The 25,654-nt window shown below is 45.2% G+C and overlaps 1 long non-coding RNA gene across 3 annotated transcripts in view; it reads left to right on the top strand.

Moving 5' to 3' along the window:
• The window catches only part of LOC123955525, an 84,831-nt gene that overhangs the window by 36,337 nt on the left and 22,840 nt on the right, over positions 1-25,654 (top strand). For 2 of the 3 annotated variants that reach the window (XR_006821297.1, XR_006821296.1), the window contains 2 exons: positions 21,016-21,132; positions 23,484-23,602. This is a non-coding gene — a long non-coding RNA (uncharacterized LOC123955525). Of the gene's footprint in view, positions 1-21,015; positions 21,133-22,889; positions 23,030-23,483; positions 23,603-25,654 lie in introns of all 3 variants that reach the window. The other variant, XR_006821298.1, reaches the window with a different exon arrangement.

Raw genomic sequence — 25,654 nt, 5'->3', positions numbered from 1 at the left:
TTTTGGAATATTTAGGCTATTTAGTGTGACTTGTCTATCTTTTGCTCTACATGAATCAATGCAGGATTAGGTAGCAAGAATTTAACTCAGAGTTATTAAAATCTATCACCACAAAGTAAAACACTTGTTTTCAATGACTGAGGAATATATGTTTTTTAAAATTAAGGAATAATGGTAGTACGTTCTTGGACATTCTTTAAGAAAGTCACCCTGTGTCCAGGCAAAAGCACCATATTCTTTGAAAACTTTGGAAACAAATCACTTTCCTTAGCCAAAGTGGAAGCAAGTAGGCCATGAAAATGATTATCTGCTTTGGAAACAGATACTCTACGAGACTGAAATATAAAATACTCTTGCAGAGCAACTGAAAAGAGCAAAACCTTAAAATAAAGACTAATCTAGAACACTTGCTAGACAGAATGGCCAATGTCATCAGATTCAGTTCTGCCTGCACAATGCACCCTTGAGAGTCTTGTTTGACATTGTTGAATATTGAGTCTGTTTGGACACAATTATGGCTATTGTTGGTCACAGTTCTGGCATGACACTAAACTAACATGCTTGGGCTGTCATTATCTCAAGGTCAAGTCCAGACCGTACCAGAAAGCTTAGCTACAGCTGAATGAGTGACAAGTACAAGATCAAGACTATTTGCTATGGTGACTGAACACCTCATAAGAACAAAATTTTAAACAACATGACATTTTATTCAAGTAGGGAATAAATAATACAAAATAAAAATGTTTTAAAAAATATTTAAACAGAAATGGATACCCAGTGGGGAGAGGACATGAAATTCCTCTAACAAGTCTGTCTTCTGGGAATAGCCAGGGAACCCCTCAACCGCACAGAAAATGCCTCACCTTAAAATAGTGAACCCCTGCTAAAGTTAAATGTCCATCCCAGGAGCTGACCAAGGAAGGTAATTACAAATGAACACATGAATAAAAGTGTTAGGAATGTAATCTACCAGGTTATAGACACCACCTGTTTAGTTAACTTTTGTTGATTTTCATGTCATAAAAAAAAATCTTAAATATTTATGATGACATTTAATAAGGCAGTATCCATCTATTGATTTAACTTAACATGCCGAAGCCTCCTTTAAAAATGGGGAGAAGAAATAATTTAGGGAAAGTAGCTCATGGTTGTTGGTTTTAAAAGCTTTATTGGGATGTAATTCATGTATAATTCATCCATTTAAAAATCTACAACTCAGTGACTTTTAGTGTATTTACAGTTGTACAACCATCGCCATGGTCATTTACAGAACATTTTCATCACCACCAAAAGAAACCCTATATCCCTTAGCCATCACTTCCTAATCTCCCCTTAACCCCACATCACCTCCAGCCTTAGGCAACCACCGGTCTACTTTCTATCTCTATAGATTTGCCTATTCTGGATATTTCATATAAATAGAAATAATGCAGTATGTGTATTGTATTTGGCCTATTGTTTCCCAGTTTCATTCATGTTGCAGCATGTATCAGTTTTTCATTTCTTTTTATGATTGAATACTATTCCATTGTATGATGATATCACATTTTATTTATCCGTGCATCTGTTGATGGACATGTGGGTTTATCCACTTTTTGGCTGTTATGACTAATGCTGCTGTGGACATTGGCATACACATCTTTGTGTGGAGATATGTTTTCAGTTCTTGGGGGTAGAAACATAGGAGTGGAATTGCTTAGTCATATGGTAACTGTGTTTAACCTTTTGAGTAACTTTAGCTTGTAATTGTGGCATTACATTTTCTTTTTTTTTTAAGTTTTTTTTTTTTTTTAAGATTTTATTTATTTATTTGACAGACAGAGATCACAAGTAGTCAGAGAGGCAGGCAGAGAGAGAGAGGAGGAAGCAGGCTCCCTGCCAAGCAGAGAGCCCAAGGCGGGGCTTGATCCCAGCATCCTGGGATCATGACCCGAGCCAAAGGCAGAGGCTTAACCCACTGAGCCACCCAGGTGCCCCGGCATTACATTTTCTTAAACATTTGACCCAGCACATATTTATATATAACTCAAGCAGATAACTCTTAGAGCTCTCATTGTAACCCTGGTTTACCCTGTTAAGGCTATAGATTCAGATACTCCTAGGACATGCAAGTCTTTCTCACTGCTCAGGACCAGAATTTTCTATATTGATTTGGATTTATGTATGTGACACCTCTCTCCAAAATAACATAATGTGGCAACTTGGAAATTACATGGCTTATAATGATAGAGACCCTGAAGGGAAGGCAGACAAAGTTAAGTAGAGACACTGGGATTTTGATCTACTTATAAAAAGTCATAGTAATTTTTGGTGGCCTGAAATAAGATCTTAGACCACCTAATCACCATGTCTACACCCAGAAGATGTAGGATGTGATTGTCTTCAAAATTATCATGAGAAAGAGCTTTCTCTCTATGGGCACAGGTCCCTTTTACTTTTTCTTCCTACGAATATTGGCAGTGCTTTCAGGGGTGCATGTGTGTGTGTGTGTGTGCAAACCAATTAACTTGAGATAGGCATGATTCTCTCCTTATGTAGGGCAATGTAAACACTTTTTCAAACAAGGAGTTTAGTAGCAATTTTCATGTATATGTGTCACCCAGATAGCTTTGGGAAAATTTTAAATACTTTTCATTAGTTTTAAGACTATACTCTTATTTTTATATGTATTTCCCCCTGTAAAGCCTTTAATTCTTCTCGAAAATTTTTATCTGAAAATGTTTATGTTTTCAAGGTTTTTATCAAAGTTTATGTTCTTGTAAGTTTTGGCATTTCATTTATTCATTCATTCATTATATTTATTCATTCAAATCCATTCATTTATTGAAGACTAATGGAAATTTCAAGGTGCTTAGAGAGAGAATGAGAGAGGGACATTTGTTGGGATTGGAGAGATGGACACAGATGGGTCTTGTAGACCTCTGGAGGTTTGGTAATAAGGATTTTGGGTCATCTCTTTTCATTCTGTGGTCAGCAGGAAGCTACAGTTGGGTTTCAAGGGAGGATGTGATATAAGATGTTTAAAGAAGATACCTCTGAAATATTGGAAATATAGGACCATTCAACAATCCACAAGAGAGATGATGGTGGCTTGGATTAGGGAGATGGCAGTGTAAATCTAGAGAAGAGTATGGGTTGGGGATATATTTTGGGAGTAGCCATTGAAGCGGAATTAAGAAAGATGAGAGAGAGAGAGAGAAAGGAAATGACTCAAGCATTACTCCTAGATTTCTGGTTCAGATCACTGGTGATGAAGGTACCCTGCAATGAAATGAGGAAGACTAGGGAAGAGGGAAAATCATGAGGTAATTTTGGAATATGAAGTCTAACATACTTGTAAGACATCCAGATAGAGGTATAAATGAGCATCTGTGCACATCAAGACAAGTTCAAAGGCATGGCTCAGGTTGGAGAGACGTTTTTCAGGCATTTACAGCCTATTGATGATACAGCTGGGGGAATACAAGGTCTCCTTGTGGGAGAGCATGGAGGGAGGTAAGAAGGGGCTCAAAGGCCATGTCCTGGCAGGCACTGAGAGGTGGGCTAGAAGAAAAGGGTCTTGGAAAAGGGATTCCAAAGAGGCAGAGGTAGAATAGAAGGCAAGCCAGGAACATGGGAGTCACAGGAGCCAAGAGAGAAGAATGCCTTGAGAGGGAAGGAGGGAAGAAGAAGCTGGAGGTCTTGATCAGGGAAAATTTAGAAGGATGACAGGGAGATAAGAGTAGAGTTGGATTACCATGGGTTAAAGAGTGAAAGGGAGGTGGATCTAGTGGGTGTATGGACAATTCCTTTGAGAAGTTCCCATGTGAGAAAGAGCACAGAAATGGGGAAGTGGCTGGAGGTGGATGAAATAGGGAGTTTCTCTTAACAGAGATAGGAGTGCAGTTGGTCATTAGTGAGGATGAAGGCAGAGAGAGCGAGATTGCTAGCTAATCACTAATCTTTTCTAAAGAATGAAAGAGGCAAGATTGATAGTTGAGAGCTAGGGTGCGGACAGAGCAGAGAGAAAGATGTGTAGGATTCCTATCTTGTTCAGTGGGAAGATACGCTCACTAGGGAGAGAAGGCTTTGGAATCTCGAGCTGTCTTGAGGACCATTTAAGATAATTCGTTTAAAGTGAAATCAAATTTGCCCATGATTGTCTGTGAGATGAGTTTTGGAGATACAGCACATAGCATAAAGTAACAGTGAATCCCAGAGTGGGAATGGTGCATTCTTCCCCCATTCTTTTTCAGTTGACTAGGGAGAAAGCCTCAGGGTGGTGCGAGTACAGCCATAGCCCTTCTTCTGTTAATGTCCATTTTTAGTCAAGAGAGAGCAGGTCTCAGACTTGGAACTTTCCATCTGAAATGATGTCAAGTAAGAATTGAGTAACACTGCTTCACTTTCATTACGCTTGATTTTCTGTGATGATTATGCTTTTGTTGAGGGATACAGGTTTTCCATTTATGAGAGTGAAACACCATTAAAAAAAAATACAATTATTTGAGTTCACAAAGTGAGGCAATACGAAGAATCACCTGTGGGAGTTGAGAGTGTAGAGAGTATGATACATGACCAAAATGGTGATGGTGGCAGAGGAAAGACTGGGAGTTGCATTTCCTCATGTTGCCTGGCCTGATTTTCATTAGGGTTAACAGTTTACTTTCTCTACTCCTATAAGTTAGTGTCAAGGGGGTGAGTCTGAAAGTCCCTGAGGTGGGGTGGGCTGCACTGTGGGTCGGGAACTGTACAGATGAATTGCTAGCCCAGCATCCCAGGAAGCACCAATGGCAAGTGTTTGGGAGTTAGCTGGGGGACAAAGAAATCCCAGGGCAGAAAAGCAGATGGTGGCACTGGCTGGTGCTGTGCTCTCCCCCTACACTCTGCACCCCAGCTGTTGCCTCCTCTTAAAGTTCCTCCTGCTGCCATCCGCGCCCACCTTCCCTATGTAGCATTATCTTTCTGCTTTAGAACTGTTCTCTCTGTCTGCTCTGCTGTGTGAGAGAGAACATAAGAGAAGCCAAGGACACATGCCCAACCGTCTGACTTCAGCCTTGGCCCTTGGCCTTTGTGAGGCATGGGCACAACCACTGGATGAATCAGAGACTCTGGGATTTCCTTGGTCCGTGGTGCCCTAGGGGAACATCTCATTTCCTAAATGGATAGTACGCCTTTCCTGGTTGAAGGAGGGGGAAAAAGCGCCTTTTCTTTGTTCACTTCTGGATTTCTAGCTATACAGGTAGACTCGTTTCTAGCAGAATAGTGTCTTGTAGGGTGACCAGCTTTTCCTGGTTTTCCTGGGACTCTTCCAGTTTTAAAACCCAAGTCTCACATCTTAGGGATCCCCTTAGTGTCAGGCAAACTGGAGGGGTTGGTCACCCTCACCTTAAGTCCAGAGGATGGCATTTCTCTTAGACACTAAAGAATGTTCAGATGGCTGTGTCCAGAAATCTGTGTTTTGACAAAGTCAAGGGTATTAAGTGATTTCCTCATTCAGACTTAGACCACAGTGAAAATATTAAAACCATGCTGTTTTTGTTAATACAAGTTATGTAATGCATCAAGAGAAGGTTTTGTTGCATCAGCAGTGGCTTTAATTGGGCTGAGCCAGGAAAACCTACAAAGAACCATTCTTCAAGGCATGTTTATAAAACCTGCTATGTTCACAGTGAAACGTAAGCCCCAGCCAGCTTCTTACAGGTGCATTGATCCTACAGTGTACCGGTCTGCGAGACAGGCTGTGCTCACCCCAAATATTTGGGATTTGCATTGTGTGTTACCTTGCAGTAATGCTAGCTGCCATGATAAGCAACTCCAAGATGAATAATTACTCAAAACAGTAGAAGTCAACTTCTCATTCACTTAAAGTCCAAGACAGATGTTCTTGATGGGCTGGTAATCCTCCTCTAAGCAGTGATCTGGGGACCCAGGCTCCTTCCATTTTGTGGTTATATCCAACACGTGGCTTTCAAGGTTGTTGTTTATCTGCATCAAGCCAATGGAAGGGTAAAGAACATAGAAAAACATGCATGGGAATTTTGGGGGAGGACAGGCTTGGGTGTGGCATATTTCATCCATTCACATCCCATTGGCTAGACCTCAGTCCCAGGCCACGCCCGACCGCAGGCTGGTTGGGAAATGCTGTTAGCTAGTTCCTGGAAAGAAGAGGACGTGGGTTTGGGGAAAGCTAGCAGTGTCTATGACCAATGGTTGTCTTGTGTCTTTCTTACTATAAACCAGAGGCAGACTGAATCCTGAATGTAAGAGACCCACAAGTGTAGACACATGGGATTGAATTCTGTTTCTTTTCCTCTTTCTAAATGTACTCTATCCTCACACATAAGTTGTCATACCTTTTTTTTTTTTTCCTCCCAAACTATAGCTCATTTGGGTCAAATAAAAATAGAGAGGCTATTTCTTAATGTGTCATCTCAAACTCTTTAGGAAAGGAGGTGTGGTCATAATTATAAACAAATACACTTGTAACATGTGAATGATCCTTCTGGTTGAACAGGGCTGGAGAGTTCCCCTCGAGCCTAAGGGTAACTTCATAAGACTCATGGAGGTCTGCATTAGTTTTTTATTGCTGTAAGAAACTACCACAAACTCAGCGGCTTTGAACAACACCGATTTTTTAGGGTTTTGAAGGTCAGTCCAAAATCAGCCTCAGTGGGCTTAAGGTCATGGTGTGCACAGAGCTGCGTTCCTTCTAGAGGCTCTAAGGAAGAATCCATTTCCCTGACTTTGCCAGCTTCTAGAGGCCACCGCATTCCTTGGCTCATGGCCTCACATCACGCTGACCTCTGCTTTCATCAATATATCTCCATCTCTCTCTGACTCTCCTGTCTCCCTTTTAGAAGGACCCTTGTTGATTACTTTGGGCTCACTTTGGATAATTCAATATAATCTCTCCATCTCAAGGTCCTTAACTCAATCATGCCTGCAAAGTCCCTTTTGCCAGGTAAGGTAACATTTCACAGGTTCCAAGGATTAAAACCTGCAAATCTCTGGGTGAGTAGGGAGCTGTTATTCAGCCCACCGTAAGTTCCTATGCCTCTACTTTGAGTGATAATCAGCATGTCTAAGTGGGATGGGGTAGGTAGCAATCTGTAGGACCCTGGAGGGACTAGATCATCAGGAACTGTAACCATCATGACACACTGGTGTCAGTACACAATAGGAGAAGAAACATGAAAACAAGCAAACATACAGATAACAACTTGTGAACACCTTCATGGAAATTGACGAAGGTGTGGGTAGAAGGACCTCAGAGTCTTTGTGGGAGTATAAAAAGAGAACAGAAGTGGTTTTTGTGGGACCACATTATGGATAGATAAAAGAGTTTGCCAACGCTGATCACAAAATTGGCAAAGGGCCATGAGCATGGTAAGTAGTGTGGGGACTTCTGCTAGGGGGTCTCTCAGCTAGAATAGAGAGTCTGACATTTCTTACTTTGCTATCTGTTTAATCTCCCAGAGATTTGAGAACATGGGGAAACAAGTGACACCCTCAGGACCCCGTTCTAGCTAACAGAGAGAAACAAGTTCTGTGGAAATAAAAGTAATCTTGGAGAAAAAAGACCATGGGGCATCACTCATGTGTATAAATGATTTTATGTGTGGATGGGGGGGAAAGGGGGAGAATTATATTTGTTCCCGGGGCTATGCTATGTTATGTTCTATAAATAGTGCAAAAGTCCTATGAAGCAGTTAATTGTATTAGTTATCTACTGCCATGTAACAAATTGCCCCCTAATTTAATGGCTTCAACCTAGTAGTAATCATCTATTATTATCATCCCTTATGGTTCCGAGGGTTGATAGCATCCATCTAGGAGTTCTGGCTTGGGGCATGATCATGTTAGTAGGCAGACTGTAGTTGAGGCAGGAATAATCCCAACGCTTCTTCGTACACATGTCTGTGGCTGCGTTGGGACTGCTCAGACACTGAGGAACTGGAGACATACTAGCTTCAGATTAGCCAGACTTCTGACATGGTGGCTCTGGTCTCCACAGCGGTCTCCCCGTAGAAAACAGAGGACACTCCGTTCAAATTCAAATTGCAGAGAAACAACAAATAAGCTTTATTGTATCAGTATGTCCTGTGCGGTATCTGGGACATGCTGACACTAAAATATTATGTGTTGTTTTTCTGAAATTCAAGGTTAGCTGGGTGTCCTGTAGTTTTACTTGCTGAATCTGGGAACCCTGTTCCAAAAGCACACGTCCTGTGTTGCCTTGTGTGGCTCACTCTCAGAAGGTAGATAGGATTCTGCCTGCCCAGATAGGGAGGTTTCCACATCACATTGTAAGAAAAGGATACAGGATGGGGCACACATGTATATTTACTGGTGCGGCCGTCTTTGGAAAACACAGCCTTCAGAGTAGCCCTCCGCTGCACAGATCGGGAAACTTCAGTACAGACATGTTCCCTGACTTGGTGAGGTGACATTGCCAGGAGGTGGGAGCGCCGGGATTCAAGTCCATGGCTGCCCGGACACAGGATTCATTTTTGAGCACATGGTACTCAAGAACGAGGAAAGTTTTATAGCTAAGCACACAATCTAGACTCTGGGGAAGCAGATTTCCCAAAGATCAGAGGAGAGATAGGCCAGATGTCCGGGTCAGAGATTTTCAAATGAATGATGGCTCCAGGGGGTTGGGGCGCTCTCCGAAATGTCCCTCTGAGCCTGCAATTCCAAGTGATCCTCCTGCAGAAGAAAAGGGAATAGGACTCATAAAACCAGGGGCTGCACAGGAAATCCTCTGATGTTCTCAAACTTTAAAAGGGCAGGAACAAAAATGGGAAGGAAGAGCACTTAACCAAGGACAAATAGAAATCTGTGGCAGAGAATTGTAGGAATAGCAGCAGGAAGTGTTACACCCCGAGTGGGCTCAGGGAGAATGTCTGGGAAAACAAGGAAGGGCTAGACTTGTTGCTTCAGGTCAATGGTGTAACGTTTATGGGCCAGAAAAGGAAGGAACTCTTTCAAGACAATGACCTTGAAACCAAAACAGCCTCTGGAATGCAATAGATGATCAATACATGTTAGTTCAATGCATGAATTCTCATGCAAATATGTCGAGGAGGGAAATAAAGTTATGCCAGGATTGACTCCAGTAAGAAAGCGCTGAGGTTTGTTTATTCTTTTTTAAAGATTTTATTATCTGAAAGGGAGAGAGATAGCAAGAGAGATTATGAGCAAAGGGCAGGGAGTGGGAAGAGGGAGAAGCAAGCTCCCCAGGACCCTGGGATCATGACCTGAGCAGAAGGCAGCTGCTTCACTGACTGAGCCACCCAGGCGTCGCAGCACTGAGTTCTTTGAAATGGGGTTTTTGGTGACAAAGATCTACAGCCAGGTGGGATGATAAGAGTAGAGACTGTAAAGAAAACAGAAGTAATAAGCAAACATCGGTCTAATGTCCTAAAGGAGTAATTAATGACCATTAAGGTGAGTCATTCGCAAAAATTAAGACCACTTTTCCATTGCAGACTTAGCAGAAGACGTTTTGACTCACACCTATCTTTGGTTTGAAATGGTTAAGATGTAAAACAAAGTCATTCATTTTAAAGACTTTTCTTAGTTTAATGTTTAAAATCTTCTAACTCTGTGTTTTCTTGCTAGGAAAAACCTTTAGCGGAGGGCATGTGATGTGATGAACTCTGGGTATTAAATGCAACTAACAAATCATTGAACACTACATCAAAAACTCATGATGTACTATAGGTTGGCTAATTGAATTTAAATTAAAAAATAAAAGCAAATTAAAAAAAGAGAAAAAGATAAAGAAAAGTAGTACCAAGCATGAACATTTGCTTTCACCCCTTAGGCCTGAGTATAATTTATTAACTAAAGACATTATCTTGGTGACTATTTTAATATTCAGCTCTGTGAACCACAGGGGACTTTTTTTGTGGAACGGATAGTACGATGCCAAAAAAAAAAAAAAAAAAGTTTGTTTTTGGTTTGCTTATGCTTAAAATTTGTTTGTTGGCAAAATAATTTTGACTAATGTAATCAATCAAATGTTTTCTCTTCTCATTTATAATTATAGACTTTATGGATAAATGCTGGAGGTTTTCCATCCAGCCCCTGTGAAATTTGCATTCAGAACACCTGTGGTTGAAAGCATTTAGCTTGTTTTGGTATTCAGAAGTGTGTTGACAGACACCAAAAATAAGACATCAAATACATTTATTCGTTTGTTATTTTTTTGAATTCCTAGCAGGTGCAGTCTGTGTTTTGGGCACTGAAGACAGAGGAAGAAATCAGAGAGGCTCTGGTAAACAAGTAATCAAATGAAAAAATAACAGTAAACAAACTGGGCTAAAATCCCTGCCCTCTGGCACCTTACATTCTCGTGGGAGGAGAAAACAATAAGTAGGAAATCCAGGAAGAGGTTGTTGAGATGAGAAGCCACTGGAAGCAGAGGAGTGACACGAGCCAATTTAGCCTTTTGAAAGGTTTGAACCACCATTAAATATCGTGGTGGAGATGTCGAGGAAGAATTTGGATATGAGTCTGGAGCTGAAGGGAGAAATTATTGCTGGCTTTGGGTACTATCTGTGGATGAGAGTATTAATGCCACGGGACCAGATTAGGTCAATCAAGGAAACATTTTAAATAGAAAAGTGCAAATAAAAGGCAGCAAAAATCCAAGAAGAAAGTGTCATGCATGGACACTCAGACCGTCCATCGTTTTGGTTCTGTTTCTTTCACAATGGGGGACTACTGTTGGGAACAATGCTTGACTTAATTCTTCTGCAATGCTCCGAGAGTCCATAATCAAAGAAATTTACAAATTCCAAAATACATGATACGTATATGTGCATACTGTAGCCCTTTGTGAGAAAAGCTGTGACTGTAAGTGGTGTCTGGTGGGCAGATGTAACTGACAAGACCCAGAAGTGGCCCAGCATTCTCGGCTACAGGTAACGTCCAACCTTTGCTCCTGGGACCAAACGCTGCTCTTGGCAGAGGCTGGTGCTTTGTGCAATTAAGGCCAGTTAAGGTCACAGTTGGCTTGAGCTTTTGCTCAAAAAGATTACTCTTGCCCATCCACAGATGGTCAGAGGCTAGTAGTAGTGTTCTGGTAAGCCAGCTCTCCGCGACGAGGTGGGGTGGGAGGAGCCCTGATTTGTGGTGTTTGCCTATTTCCACGATGTAAATACTCTCACCACCGCCGATTACGGTTACCGATGACTTAACAACTGTCTCTCAAAATTCTTGTCATTTTCCTGCATATCTAATGGCTGACGTCCACATACCGAGTTTTCTCTTTCCATAACCTGTGGCTTTTGAAGCCTCCAAACCTATAGCTTCTCAGATTCTCTCCACTCCCTGTATCTGTGCCTACAGTTCACGTTGAAGATGGCACAATGGCGTTTACCTCTGGAACTAGGAGCTCTTTCTCTGGTACAGTCACTTTTAACCATGACCCCAAGAAGACATGAGCAAGTGATTTCTGAATTGAACTGCTGAATTGAAATGACTCTTTGTCATTTCCTACCACGGGACACTTATCCTTGCTGGGATGGGTTCTGTATCTGACATATATGACACTTTCTGCACCATTAAATTATTCTGAGACCTCCTATAGGGAGGGCCTTGAACTTGATGCTGGGGATACAAGGAGCCCAAATCTGCCCTCTAGCCTCTTGTAGGAGACTTGAGAAAAATGGAAAGGATATCTGGGAAGGTTATAATAATTACTAATTTTTTTTCTTAGAGTCAGCAAATGTACCATGCAAAATGAGGGCTACAGATGGTGGATGCGGTGGGAGTTCACAGTAGGCAAACTCAGGCAAGCTTGCACGGGGGCTGGAATCTGTGCTGAGGCACAAACGAGCACCGCGCAAAGCTTGGGACTGGGATCCCATTTGCTTTCCTCATTTTCATCCGCCACTTTGCATCAAAGGACATACCGTTCCCCCAGGCGCTTTTAACGATCAGCAAAATGCTGGGGATGATTATACATTAGAACAAAGACAGACACTATATCTATATCTATCGATTTACTTGCATCGATGCCCTCTTCTTCCCACACCCACCCAGAATTCGACCCCATTTCTTAAAGTCACGTGTGGGAAATTCAACATCCTTTGGGACTCAGTGCTACTTAGGAGTGGGAAAGAGACTATTTACTGAGCCATTTTGCTCAGAGCCCAGCGACCTTTCTCCCATATGTACTATATTGTGTTTGGGAAAAGAAGCTGCATTCGTTGGTCAGGGGCTTCCCTCGGCTCACAGCAGACTCTTTTCTCATGCTAAGCAGCAGACCCGGCATGAAGCATCCTAGGTGGGTGGCAGGCAGAAGTCAGACAAAGCCTCATACCGCCTCCAGATGCCCAGGACGGGGGGCATTTTTGTGATTGGTGGAAGACGCAAATGTCCCCCATCATTTCTTTGTGTGTGTGTGATGGTGATTTGGGGGAAACGCAGGAAGCAGAAGACATCCAGACAGGGAGGCTGTTCTCACTGGCGACATTTGTGCTGCATTCTTCCCCCTGCCTGGTGTGCATTGCAACACTCAGACCGGTGGCTTCTGGGAGCTGAGCGGCTGATTGGGAGCCCCAGGAGGCAGCAAACACAAATTAATCTTCGGGCCCACCAGTTCCCCTGAAACACACCACTTGCTAAACTGTGACTTTCAAGCCAAGAGCAGCAATTTTCCACGGCTCAAGTCTGGAAAAGGCTAGAAACCACATGGGTCAGAAAACCAAAGGTGGTTTTCCGGTGTTTTGTATGGAGCACCAGAGGTACAGCTCTAGAATTCCAAATGTGCCTGCTGCTGGAGAAAGTGTGTGTCCGTGAAGCCGCATAGCAGCTTTGCAAATGCAACTGCTGGCGGTTTCCAAAAACAGACCATTGACTAGCTTCACTTTGCTTTTCCTTCTTCCCTCCCTCCTTCCCTCCCTTCCTTCGTTCCTTCGTTCCTTCGTTCCATCCTTCCTAGCTTATCTAAACTGCCAGACTTACTTGTTTGGAAAGAAAGAGGGGGAAAAACCCCCAAACCTGGCACCCCTTGTTTTGTTTCTCAATTTTCTTGTCAACTGGCTCTTGATTTAAAAAATATCTATTTCAATCAATTTCAACTCTGCACAACAGAAAACTAGAGAATTTGTAGGCAACTATTGGAAACAAAGGAACCATCTGGTTTTTATGTATAATTCTTCTCCGAAGTTCCTTCCAAGTACTCAGATCATTTATTTTTCCTCACTGCACCCCCGTGAATATTCCCATTTTTCCCTAGAGCCTCTGCACCCAACTCCGGTGGGTTTCTTTGAAAAGCCCACCCTTGTGGGGATGGGGCGGGGCGGGCTTCCCATCCAGAAGGCCTGTGGGGTAACAGGGACATCTGTCTCTGATGTGGGGAGGGCTTTGTTATGGGAAGCAGCTCCACGACTAGCGGAGGTCATCCAACCCTGGTTCCTCTGGTTCATTTGTCATTTTGTAGTGACAGTTTTCACTTTCCTCCAGGAATCTCCAGGGAGGTTTTACAACACTGTGACTAAAACTCAGTCATGTGCTGATAGCTTCCCCAGACTAAAGATTTCCTTGCCCCAAAGCCAGAGGTGTCTCCATCACTGGGGCAAAGTCTTATGTAAGCCACGTGATGGCAACCAGTGGTCTCTCATCTTCCACTGTTGAGGGGCCTCCTTCCCTTTGGTCCAGTGCTTACTGGTTCACGCCCCCTCCCACATTCGGACACCATCTGGCATCCACATCTGGGTTTCTGGAGGTTCCTTAGGAAGCTTTGCGTTCTGCTCACGAGGCCGGACCTCAGAGAATTCTTGGACGTGGACTTCCCATGCTTAGCAGCTTGCTTTCCTGGACCCCCTCTTTTCTCAGGCTCTTTCTCTCTCTTCCACCTCAGTGTCAAATGCAGCTCCCGGTCCACAAGACACCCTGTCACAAGGCTGTGGGACGTGGCCGGCTTTGCCGCAGGCTCGAGAGTGACGGGCTGGAGCTACAAGTGAATGTTACACTGTCCTGATCTGGGTCTGACCTTCATCCTCAGGCCCTCGGGTCCTCGCTCTGCCCTTGGGTCCTCTAGTTCCCCACACCCACGCCTGTCACCCCAGCTCCTCTCCCATGTCCCCCACTCCCAGGCTACCCTTGCCCTCCCTGGGCAGCCCCGAAGTCTCCCATTCTGCCCACTTGATTTGCTCCAGTGCGTCCTAAGCTCGCTCTTCCCGGGAAAACTATGCCAAGGTGGCCTGTCCTCCCTCCACCAAATGGCCCACCAAACCCGTGAGGATATGTTCATCCTTGAGGATGTAAGAGAGAAGCAACCGTCTACAAGCAGAAAGGGGTGATGCCGCTCTGCGATAAGGCCTTGACTAATAATCTGGGGATTGGCCTTATTTCTCACTAAACGCAACTTGCTCTGTTCCAGTCTAAGACAACGCAGGGTCTTCGTTGCCCCAGACTTAGGTTCAAATACATATCACGTGCCTTCGGTGCCAGTCATTCCAGTGAGCTCTACAGATTCAAGAGCAGACGAGCCAGGCATGTCCCCGAACACGTGTCGCTGGGGGAGAAGGGCATGTGGGGGCCTGCCCAGAACCCCAGAACGTGCTCAGGCCCCTCGCTCCAGCCACATTCTGTTTTATGTCTGGGAATTCGGGTTGGACCAACAGGCAAGACCTGGAGAAGAGCTTGTGCCTTACGAGCTTGGAGACCCCAGAGCTCAGAACATCCTTGGGGATGCTGGGGTCCCAGACGCCCAAGTGAAGCCTTGGAGTTACCACCCCAAGTTGACTCCAGCTCTGGCTCTGGCTCTGGTCAGAGCTGGAGATGTCCATTCACAGGGTGACAGCTGCAGCCCCAGTGACAGCCGGGGCCCAGAGGGAGGTCAAGTCTGGGGTCACAGAACACCTTCAATGCAGTGGATGCCCTTTCTGCTTTGTGACCACAGGGGTGAGGGGGGCTGCAAAAGCCATGGATGGCATGATTGCGGCTCTCAGCAGTTGTGTCCTCATTTCTGTGGTCAAGCAGAGAGGCTGAGAACATGTTCTGAGAAGAGTGATCCAGTAATGCTGGCCGAGGGCCAGGGGCAGAGAAGCAGGTTAAGGTGGCCCTGAGGAGGAGAATCAGGCCCTTCCCCACTCCTGTAGAAGGGGCTGCAAGGGAAACTGCTAGATTTTGTCTACATTTAAAAAATTCCAAATGCCTGACTTTCATTTCTTCGAGAACCCTCTGCTGTGCTTTCATTGCCGTTTTAGAAGGGCATGGAAATGAAACCACTGGTTAGGGACCAAGACGCCACCTGTAACTTCAGTTGTGACCAACTTTGTGGTCCAGACTGGAACTCCTCCAAATTTGACAGGCATGTGCAATCCCCTGGGGGCCTTGTTAAAATGCAAATTCTGATTCAGTGACTCCAGAGTGAGACCTGAGACCCAGTGATTCTGCCATGCCCCTGAGTGATGCTGAAGTTGCCGGCCTGTGGCCCATACTCTAAGTGGCAAGGCTTAAGGATCTCCTGGGCTCTGCTGAGACCATGTCCACAGTTCGGAGTCACCATGAAAGGGACAAGGGCAACAGGAGTGCCCCAGATAAGGCCGAGAGGCCTATGTCCATGACCAAGAGAGAAGCAGCATTTCTCTTTCCCGTCCTCCTCCCACAGCTAGAGGTCACACTCTTGGAACTGCGTTTGAGCGGATGTTTCTTCTCTCCCTTGGCAGACACCTTGCCTCCCTAGGATATTTTCATCTGTCAAGGAGGGAGCCACATCTCCAAGACCCTTTCTAGTTAGTACGAAGAGCAGCTCTGGCTCCCAGGGCAGAATCTGACTTGTTCTTGAACAAAATTTGTGGTCTTGGCTTGGGGAAGGATCAGTCTTCTCATATTCCAGAAGAGTAGATACGGTTTATAGTGGGCCAGCATTTTGCCATGCATATGCTTCACAACACATTTGCAAGGAGGTTTTCCTACCCCCATTTATAGAGGAGGAAACGGAGGCTTGGAGAGAACCCGGGCAACACCTCCGAGGTCACACAGCTGACCATTTACAGAGATGCTACTGCAGACTGTGGTCCTGCTGCCGCAGTTAACTGGTTTCCAATGACGTATTCAAAAAGCTCAGGGTTTTCCTGGATTTCAGACACTGAAATCCATTAGTTGTGACCCTGCTACCAAACAGGGTGACCTTAAATTACTATGGACAAGAGATGGGAAAGGGCCATTAAATACAGGCAACATTTATTACGTAGACCAATGGATGTGCCCTATGATTTTTTTGAATTTCAAGGGTAAAGGAAAACAAAAAATGTAGGCTTCCAGGCAAGTTTCTACAAATGAATATGTATCAGTGTGCCTTTGGATTTCTCTTCTATGACATGGAACAAAAGAAGTAATTGTTGAAGAGTATCAATGTAATTTCTAGGAGAAATGTTTATGAACCTGTAGTTCCAACACTCAGCCAACTTAATGTTCACAAAGACTTGATCAGATTCTAGACCTCAGAAAGTCAACTACCAAATGCCCTGCCTAAAAACAAGTACCCAAAGAAGAATACAAGTCAATTAGCAGATGAAGTAAAACAAATGACTTAAGAATGGGGAAGACACAGTGTAAGTATATGGCGTTACGTGACCAGCTAAATACAAGTAAATCTAAATAATTATTGCTAATGTGGTTATAAAACTTCATGTAAATATCAAAATAATTATTGAAAGAGAAGATGCATATTATTAGCAATAATAACTTAAGCCAAAAATTCCCACTCAAATAAACCAAAGCTGGAAATGGCTGAAAGAAGCAGAAAGTAAGCAATAATGGACTAAATGTAGTGTCTTATATAAAAGAAAAACAGCAAGCACTATTTCATTCTTGTTGATGATCAGAGAAAAATGAATTTAAATTAATATTAAACAGTAGCATAGTAAAGAGAAGACACGTCATATTTCCCCCCAAATTATTAGAAAAGGAAAAATAAAATAGGTCAGAAAAGTATACCTCAAAGTGTACACAGCTGTTATCCCCAAGTAAGGGAATTATGTGTGATTTCACTGTCTTCTTTTTACTTTTTTTGCATTTTCCAAATTCTGTAATAAACATGAACCTATTTTATAATATACAAATGAAAGCCCCAAAATTATCATGGGAAAGATTTGCTTCTTGGGGAAAAAACCCAAAAACCAACTACATGTGCATCCAGGAAACCAGTTTCACACAGTCTAATACCAAATAGCGACGCTAACTGGAATGTTCTCTTTAGTCTGTAGTCTCAGGGGGAACCTTATCAGTTTCTAAGTCTCAAATGTAGGAATGAATCATTGACGTGCCTGGAACCTCCTGTGATTATATCAGTGATAATTGCTTTGTGAATGGCGTCAGATGAAGGGAAATCTCCGTGACCTTACCCTGAAAGGTATGGTCACTTTACCACCTGATAGAACCTTCTGTTTTTAGCATTTCATTTTTAGTTCATTGGGAGTCATAATTTTTTATCACCACTGCCACTATCGCCACCATCGCCATCACCATCATCACTACCACCGTCATCCTCACCATCACCATCGACAGCCTCACCATCACTACCAACAAACACCACCATCATCATCAGCCTCACCATCACTACCAACACTACCATTATCCTCACCATCACCATCATCACATCACTACCAACACTACCACCGTCATCCTCACCACCACCATCATCACCATCACCATCACCACCAACACTACCAACATCATCCTCACCATCACCATCATCAGCCTCACCATCACTACCAACAAACACTACCACATCATCATCAGCCTCACCATCACTATCAACACTACCATTATCCTCACCATCACCATCATCACCATCACTACCAACACAACCACCATCATCCTCACCATCACCATCATCACCATCACTACCAACACTACCACCGTCATCCTCACCATCACCATCACCATCATCACCATCACTACCAACACTACCACCGTCATCCTCACCACCACCATCACCATCACCATCACTACCAACACAACCACCGTCATCCTCACCATCACCATCATCACCATCACTACCAACACTACCCTCACCATCACCATCACCACCAACACTACCAACATCATCCTCACCATCACCATCATCAGCCTCACCATCACTACCAACAAACACTACCACCATCATCATCAGCCTCACCATCACTACCAACACTACCATTATCCTCACCATCACCATCATCACCATCACTACCAACACAACCACCGTCATCCTCACCATCACCATCATCACCATCACTACCAACACTACCACCGTCATCCTCACCATCACCATCATCACCATCACTACCAACACTACCACCGTCATCCTCACCATCACCATCATCACCATCACTACCAACACTACCACCGTCATCCTCACCATCACCATCACCATCATCACCATCACTACCAACACTACCACCGTCATCCTCACCATCACCATCACCATCATCATCATTATTTCTATTTTTTATTGAGCACCTGCCAGGAGCCAGTCTCCATACCTAATGTATTATGCATCCAATGTCATATTAATTCTCCCAAGAACTCTATGAGGTAAGAATCCTTTCCCCTTCTTATAGCTGAAGAGACAAGCTCAAAGAGGTTAAATTACTTGTTTGATCATTGATGACCCAGCATGAATTACAGTGATTTTTTAAAAAATTATAATCATTTTATTTTAATCATAAAATGATACCACAGATTTGGAAGATTAGAGGGCAGAAAGAAAACCGTGCATCTCCTCTACTTCCCATTGCCCTTCTCTTGCTGTATTTTTCTCCACGGTGAAGATTACCCTCTAACATACTATAGATTTTACTTATTTATTATGCTTTATTATTTGACGGTCCTCACTAGAATGTCAGCCCCATGAAGACAGATTTTTGTTGGGCTTGTCCGCTATTGTATCCTCATAGCATGCACATGATAAGTGCTCATTAAATATTTGTTCAGTGGAGATGTGAACAAAAACGGAGATTGGGGGAAAAAGCTGTCACGGGTAGGAGGAGAAGGTAGAATTGATCTAGAATATTTGGTCTTAGGGGCTGAGGCATGCTAGGGGGGCATGTCCTTCAGGCAACTGGGAATGTGTGACTAGAACTGAAGGGCCAGGTCCAGCCTGGGAGCCTGGCTCTGGGAGGCTCTGTTCAGAGTGAGAGAAAAGGGGGAGGAGAGAGAGAGAGGAGAGAGGCAGCTTGACAGCTTGACAGTTTGTGCTTTGAGAGAGCAAGAGCTTCTGTGAGTACAGCCGTGGAGGGACAGGAAAAGAACCGGGAATGTTGGGTTTTAGAAATCAAAGGAGGAGAAAGTGTCAAGGAGCAGGTAGTCAAACATGCCTTAAGGAGCAAAGATTTCAAGGAGAACTCGGGGGAGGCTTGGGTGTTGAGAAGAGGCCATGGGACTTGATTGCTGGTCATGGGTGTCCTTTCAGCGAGGACTCTCCAGCAGATTGGCACCATCTGACATGGCAGTTGGGCACTTGAGATGAGGCAAGTTCGAGTTGAGATGTGCTTCCAAGTGCAAAAAAGCACACTTAATTATGAAGATTTAGAAAAGTTCGGGGGGGGGGCACGGAAGAATGTTAATATGGCTTAATAATAATAATATTTTCATTTCAAATATATTAGGTGGGGCATTATATGTATATAGTATGTATTAGGTCAAATAAAGTATGTTACTAAAAGTAGTTTCAACTTTTTTTTGTAGGATTACTAGACGCTTTCCAATGACACATGTGGCCCATGTGTATCATATTTCTATCGGACTGCAGGCTAGACTGCAGGGGTTAAAATTCAGCACCATGTATACAGTTGTCTTTCTGGCCCTCCCTCCCTCCCACCCTTCCTTCCTCCCTCTCTCTCTCTCTCTCTCCCACCCTTGCTCCCTCCTCCCTCCTTTCGCAAACAAATGCCTTTCAGCAGCTACAGCATTTTCTGATGGACACTTACTTGAGTGGTTGATCTTCATTCTCAATAAAAATTGATGCCTTTTGTAATATCAAATCATCACATTGCCTTAGCATTAAGCTGCCTGGAGCCATAGTGAAGTCAGTGGTAGAGTGATACCTAGTACATTAGCTGTACCGAGCTCTTAGCTTCCTTGGGAGAAAAAGAAATGACATAATGAGGTTTCTTCTAGATTAAGCAGCAAATAATGAAATGAAATGAAAACCTTTGAAGAAACCACCTACGTGAAGTCCTGGAATTGTAATTACCCAACCTCCAATTTGGCAAAAAGGTTTTTTGTTTTTTGGTTGTTTTTTTTTTTTTTTTACAATATAACCTTCTCCCAAATAATGGTCCTTCCTGGTGGGAGGTAGCGAGACTGTGGGTTGCATGGGTCCAAGGTAAAGATGTTACTGATTTGGACACTTGAACAGCTGCTTAAGAAGGAAATTCCCAATGTTCCTCTTGGCTGGGATCAGGAATTGTTCTTGGACACCGTGAAGTCAGTCTTTAGCCTTTATGTTTCTGCCGGTAGGGCAGTGAATTTGCTTACTTAGAAAGATAAAAAAGGACACAATACCATAGTTGCTTCTACTCCCCTCTGGTCTCTATGGAAAAGCATTAAATATTCAGCATGAAAGTGTGGTGCCAAGTAGCTGTGTGGACATCCTTCCTGAAGGGACTAGAGGAGTTTAGGGCTAGAAAGGACCCCGAAGGTAATCATTTCAGTAGACAAAAAAGTAGACTCAGAGAGGTCTTTGGTGTCATGACCACTGTCTCCCCTCATCTGTCAGCAGCAGAGCTGCAAGCCGACCTCCGTCCACCTTGCCACCTGCTCCCCATGGCTTTGCCTCCCTGTGTCCCCGACCTCCCCTTCCTCGGGAAACTCTGTGGGACCAGAGCTGCCAAGAAGCTCCTATACCTTTCGGAGGTTCTCTTCACCAGTGATTTTTTTTTTTTAATAAATGAAAGGAAAATGGTTCTTTCCTCAAGTACTTATTTAGGAACTTGGGGTTTAAGTGAACACCTCTGGTAGCCATTAACATTTTTAATCAAGGAGCAGTGAAAATAAAACCAAGATTAATTGATTCTTTCCTAGGTTGGTACAGCTGTAACCTTGGTCGAAGGGCAAAGAAGGAATTACAAGAAGTTTCCTATGTGGTGCCCTTTCTATAAAGGGGAGGAACCGTTTTGCATCCAGAATCCTAGCACAGAGGTAAGACTCACCCCAACACGAACAATGTCACCTTCCAAGTGAGCCAGAGGAAAGACGGAGGTTTGCACAGGTGTGAACACCAGTGGCCATATCAGTAGGCACTGGGTTCCTCAGAAGCAGACCCTCAGATGGAGATTGACGTGCACAGGACTTAGGAAAGAAGTCTTCCCAGGGACTCTCAGGGGTGCGGGGAGCAGGAGAAGGAGTGGGAGAAGCTGAGTGCTCACGAAGTCCTTGGAAGGGCTGGAGGAGCGGGCTCTGGCTGGGTCTTCAGCCTCAGCCAGATCCGGCAGAGGAGTCCTGGAACGTGAGTTCTCCCTCCGAAGGAGTCCACACCTGGGGCAAGAGAGCTGATCTTCCATCCCTCTCACTGGTCGGTCATTGGTCAAGGGCTGACTTGACCAAGTGAGTTCCCAGGTGGCCCCGGTTCCCTGCAAGTGTAGCCACACAGAGTAGTCTTCTGGAGTGAGTCGTCGGCGTGGGCCGGAAGCAGAGCCCAGGGGGCCAGGGGCTGGACGCATGAGCCAGGGAGGAAGAGATCTTGGCGCGGTCCCGCCGGTGTCTGCTGCACCCCCAGCTTTGGCCTGAGCAGAATCTCGACGTCATCCATGATTCTGCTTCTGTCTTCCAGGGTTTCTTCACCAGCTGTCTGGGTTGGAGCGTGTAATGGACATTTGTTTTCTGGTTGCCCAATAGCCATCCCCTCTTTCCTTTGATCACTGTAATTTAATTGTTAGTAGGCAATTGAGCAATACTAAATGAATAGTAATTTCAGGAAATGATTCTTAATCTGTATCTTTTGGCAGAGATGACCAGCCCAGACATCCTGGGTGGGTGTGTGTCCCGGGCCCAGGCAATCAGCATGGTCCTTTCCCTGTGACCCGGTGACTAGTTCAGGGATGGTGCCCCAGTCAGGAGTTGAATGCAGGGAACGGGAATGACTCTGGCAATTTTTAAGAGAAAGATATTTTATGCAGGGAAACAGGTGCTCACGAAGTCCTTGGAAGGGCTGGAGGAGCAGGCTCTGGCTGGGTCTTCAGCAAAGATGCTTCTGCTCACCAGAGGTCAAGTAAGAAGGTGGGGAGAGAGGAGCCCTGAGACCACTGGATTCAAGAACGTACCCATTTGTTACAGTGCGGGCCTCAGAAGTTTCTCGACCCCCACGAAGCTGGAGATTATCCACAGGAACAGCTCTCCTTGTCTGGGAGCCACAGCTGAGGTAACAAGACCGTGGTACCTCGGTCTCTGCTGCCTTCCAGATGTCACCCCAGGACATCTGGTGGGTGGCCACTCGTTGGCTTGGCTGAGCCGGAGGCTGGGGATACAGATTTTCAGTGTCCGCAAGAAGGATTCCTAGAAGGGTGGGAATGGGGTCTGAGGGCCAATTCCTGTGACCCCCTACACAGGAAACAAGGGTCAGGACTTTGGTTTGGTCACCAAGGGGGAAGAAAAGCTCTCTCTGCTTCATGCCGGCTGTGAATATGAGAAGAATTGGTTTAGAGCTGCCAGAAGCGATCTTGACCTCGGTAAGGTCCGAGAATAAAGCCAGTGGCAGTGGAGAACAGAGTCAGTTCGAGAACTCTAGAAAGCCCTGGTCTCCATGACACCTTTTCAGGGTCCAGAGAGGTGAGGCGACTTCTTCAAGGTCACACAGCAGTGACCCGCGAGGCTAGATCTAGAACACCTGATACCCAGTGCTGCTTTTTCCCATCATGTGGTCCTGCACTCACAGCCTGTCCTCCCTTCCCACTGCCCAGCACCTGCTGGGGCTGCACAGGCCCCATTTATTAAAGAAGCTGATGGGCCTGACCCCTCTGAGAGAGCAGCGCTGCCTGGAGAGGGGCCGGAGCAGAAATGCACTCAGAGCACATTTTCGGGGCAGACGCAGCGGAGCCTGGTGTGTATGAATAACTCATAACTGGAGCTGGGCTACTGCGAAGTGCAGAGCTGGCTTTGAAAACACCCTAGGGGTTCTCTGCGAGTGGCACGCGAAAATGTGGCCACACCGGTTCAGGCTATTTTAAGCTTCGGAAACCAAGGGAGGTTAGGCGGGGTGAACTGGCAGACTCTGAGGGCAGATGAGCTCCGGGCCAGCTTTCTCTGTGCCTCCAAGGTCACCTTGGGTCCCTCGCCTGTCACCAGTGACCTTGCTTTCCTCTTTCCTCTGCAAGGATGGGAAGGAAGGACCCTTATGACCTCAGCGGGGAGGGCGCTGAAGGAGCGGGAGCGGGGCTGAGCCCCTGGCCTGGTGCACCTGTTAGACAGGAAGGAGGGCAGAGGTATTGTCCACCAGATCTCGAGGGCTTCCCTTTCACTTAATTGTTTGCACTGATTTTATGAAATCTCACAAGGGCCGTTTGAGGCACAACCATATCTTCATTTGTCACGGGGAGAAAACAGAAGCTCGGAGCAGCTAAGACGCTTACGCAAGGGCCCAGGCTGACACAGCAGAACTGGAATTTGAAACCAGGTGGGTCTGCGTCCTTCACTACTCTGCCCCGAGGCCTCCAAACCCAGGAATAACCACAGGTATTCCATATACGCGGCTTTCTCTTCCTCCCAGTGGCTCTGGAAGTTCATTTGTAAACCCATTTTTCAGGGGCGCCTGGGGGGCTCAGTCGGTTAAGCGTCCACCTCGATTTCAGCTCAGGTCGTGATCTTGGGGTGGTGAGATTGAGCCCTGAGGTGGGCTCCACGCTCAGCAGGGCATCTGCTTGCTTGAAGACGGTCCCTCTCCCTCTGCCCCCTGCCCTGCTCGAATGCCCACTCTCTCTCAAAAAATTAAAAATAAATCTGAATCCCATTTTCAGATGCGGAAACCAAAGCTCCAAGAACTTAAGGAATCTGCCCCAGGATATACAGTCCTGTCCTTCTCCCTGCTGGCCGAGGTTCTTACCTTTCTCCCTTTAAACACAAAGACTTCTAGCGCCCTGAATCAATTTCACAGGCTCTCAGAGGACACTAACTCCAATTCCTCTTCATTTTCCACAGAGGAAACCAAGGGTCAAACAGGTTGGGTGATTTACTCAAGGTCACACAGCTAACGGACGGTGGGTTAGAGCCCAGACCCTGGACACTTCGCTGAGTGTAAGCACCCTGTTAGTTTCCAAATCCCGTTATAATTTCAGGGATGTTTTTCCCACAATTCTAGCGAACCCTCATTTGGCAGTAGCTTCTGCCACTTTGGCTTCCAGTTTCTCTATAAGTTTACTTTAGCCTCTGTCAAGGGGTTAGCGATCTGTGACCACATGAAGGGACTGAATTAGGGCTTCCGTAATTATGATGGAAACTTCTATATAAGAAGACAGGAACCCTCCCATAATACAGTGTTGACATCTACACTCTTTGCCTCTGAGGTCCTGAGCACAGCTACACTAAAGCCCCGGCAACCAAACTCCTCTAGGCTCCCCTTCGTATTTTCCTTGCAAACACCTGTGTTCTGGTGGAAGGGGCTGGGCCAGGGGAGGTGGGGAAGGGTAAGCAGAATTCAAAAGCCTAGAATCTGGGGACCAATAGGCATTTGATGTGGTTTGGCTTTTCTTAAGCATCTTAGACCATCAATGAAAAAAATTGTTTCTACTGGTGGTAAAATAGATGTTGCAGTTCTCAACAAGAACTCTGACAGGAAGCCACATTTGAATTCCTTGACTGACTCCTTCTCTGAAATCAACAAATATTTATCAAACTTCTCGCCTTGGCCAAGTGCCGCGGAAGCCGGGTGCTGGGAATCCAGAAATGAATCAAACTGGCCTCTGCCGTCCGGGAGCCCACAGTGTAGTGAGAGCGATGAAAACAGCCATGAGTAGCTCCAAAGCCGTGTGTGTGGTGCTGTGAGGCAAGCAGGCCTGGTGTCTGGACAGCGTGTACGGCCATTGGCATTTCCTTGGGTGGGAAGTATGGGGTGTTTGAGCTTCATGGAGGCCTGGGAGGCTGCCCAGGTGGGAGGCGGGACCTGCCAGGCAAAGGCAATGGCAGATAAAAAGGCTTGGAGCCGGACGAAGATACCTCGAGGACCCCAAGTGGTAGTGGCCATGGAGAGGGTTTTTGGGGAACGAGGAGATGGCGTTGGAGGGTTTGGCAGGTTTTGAAGAGCACTGCATGTTACAGAGAGGAATTTAAATGATCTCCTAGAGGCCACGAAGAGCTGTTGAAGAAGTTAAGCAGGGATGTGACGTGACTGGGTTTCTATTTTAGAAAGTCACTCTGGCTGCCACTGGAGGATGGACAGGGTGCTTCGTGAGACCGCCAGCGAGGAAGCCATTGAGGGAGGAGGATGATCAGAAAGAAAGATGGTGACGTGGCGCCCGGTGTGCCCAGGGACCAGAAGGTGGAGATAGAGAGGACATGTGCACTGAGATATTTAAGCAGAAGAAGACAAAAGACTCAAGAATGAGGGCTAAATTTTTTAACTGGGTGTTTAGGTGGCAAACATTCCTAAAAGAAAGGGGGGATGGTTCTCTTAAGAAATTTAAAAAAATTATGAAAATTATGATATATATGAAATTCGGAAAATAGAGAAATG

The sequence above is a fragment of the Meles meles genome, chromosome 13 (genome assembly GCF_922984935.1).
Source record: "Meles meles chromosome 13, mMelMel3.1 paternal haplotype, whole genome shotgun sequence".
NCBI lineage: Eukaryota > Metazoa > Chordata > Mammalia > Carnivora > Mustelidae > Meles > Meles meles.
This window is presented reverse-complemented; position numbering and strand designations above follow the sequence as displayed.